The sequence below is a fragment of the Cydia strobilella genome, chromosome 10 (genome assembly GCF_947568885.1).
Source record: "Cydia strobilella chromosome 10, ilCydStro3.1, whole genome shotgun sequence".
In the NCBI taxonomy this organism is placed as follows: domain Eukaryota; kingdom Metazoa; phylum Arthropoda; class Insecta; order Lepidoptera; family Tortricidae; genus Cydia; species Cydia strobilella.
The window spans coordinates 9,600,851-9,603,007 of NC_086050.1; positions in this window are offsets into that span (position 1 = coordinate 9,600,851).

The window sequence follows — 2,157 nt, forward strand, 5'->3', positions numbered from 1 at the left end:
TTATTTTATGCAATAATTATTCCTTATCTTATCTTCAACCATCGAGTTTATCTGTTTTTTTTTTTTTTTTTGCTAAAAACTTATTTATCATCGGGTAGCACGCGGGGTGGTTGCGCTGGACCATGCAGGTTTGCCATGCTACAGTCCCTCTCGCGCCCAGGAGATTTTTCTAGAATACAACATGAAGCAAAATTCCACAAAGAAAAGAAACCATAACGAACGTTAAACTATCTAACACAATATTTACAATTTCAAATCTTTAATGTGCTTTAGTGCTTAATTATCATTTACCCATTTATATGCTGTTGAATGTCCTAAGTTACAAATAAGGATCGTGCGCGTTGGAGGGTCTGCCATCTTGTGGCCTGAATCGAAACCATAAACATGTACATCACATGTACATTGACACTTCACGCCAAAGCAAGTGCTGCCATCTTGTGGGCTACTTTGGAAGCATAAACTACACATTTACGCCTCGCGCCAAAAATCTGACGTCTCCTGTGCTGCCCCCTACAGTTTATGCACGCTCCCTATTGTGCAAAATTGTGGTCAGAGTCTAGCATAGACCAAGGGCCTGACACTCTTTGATAGAGAAAGAAGTCTTATTGCGATTCCTATAAGAGGAAAAAGAAAATAGTTCCATGCTTTGTCTTTATCACCGACCGGGCATTTTTTCATGGTCGGGACCGTTCTCTATTATTCTGAGGGACTGTCAATACATGAATATGTCTTTCTCTGTCGCTAGGTTTCGTGACTATAACTACTTGTATATATAGTATGGATGGTATAGAAAGGATGCCAATCTCTTATGCCAGAATTGTTGCAAAAGTGACCACTTTCAGCTTTAAATAATAGTTCCTAATCTCTCCGGTGGCGCTAGTTAGGCTCTGGGACATGAGTATAACATGAACCAACAAATAACCCGACCAAATTACGTAGGTTGTTTTTGGTAGTATTTCTGTGTATGGTGGCGCCGCCTAATTACTGTTTTTGATGGACACTTTTCATACATAGTGATTTGGCTCCTTTATATAGTCTCCTTGATATATAGTTTGTCATACTTCGCGCCGTTTTCTACTGACAAGATTTGCTTGATCAACTATATGTCTATGAGCATAGACGAATTCTACTGGACTACATAGAAAAGTGGGTTTTTTTTAACCTAGTTCTACTATTAGTCAACCCAAGACATCAATCACATCTAGAATATAAAAATCTTTGTACCGTCACCTTATGGACGGTATAGAAAGGACGACAATCTCTTATGGCAGAACTGTTCCTAATCTCTCCGGTGGCGCTAGGTAGGCTCTGGGACCAAAGAGTATTGTAATATATAGGAGACTCTATGGGGTCTCTATTGTTTGACATAATTATTGAAAGTCATAATATAATGATTGCCATATTATCATTAGTCATAATTTGGTTTTTCTCAGAAACGCGTAACTTTTCAGGATTGCTATAAAACAAACCTAACCTAACCTATTTATAGGATAACCCGAGGAAAATCCTGAAAACTTAACGGTTACAGAATTATGACTAATGATAATATGACAATCATTACATTATGACTTTCAATAATTATGTCAAACAAAGGGACCCCGACTCTATGACATGAACCATAGAGGTAATAATAATGTAGAGATGAAATAGAGGAGGGGCAACAAATAACCCGACCAAATTACGTAGGTTGTTTTTGGTATGTTGTCAGGAATGTTAAAACGTGTTTTTAATTTTGTCGCATTGCGAATATTCTGTCCCTCACGGTCGCACGGGCGCACATCTATATAAAATACTAGGTGTATGGTGGCGCCGCCTATTTACTGTTTTTTGATGGACACTTTTCACATATAGAGATTTTCCTCCTTTTACTTCTACACTCCATACGTCACCTGATGCGTCTTCATGATAGAATGTCAGTAGATCATTGATAGTAAATATATTGATAGGTTATTTTCATACCATCAAGCGCTTTATTTGTAAGTTATTTTATAAGAAAATGTTAAATTATGTTCAGAGTGTTGGCTACAATTAGCTTAGTTTGTATATTCATGCCGCTGGCAGTGTCTGAATATAAAAATAACGAAGATCCAGAAACGTCTACAAATAAAAATGAAGATATCGTGTTTCGTATTGTTAACGGAAAACCTGCAGAATTAG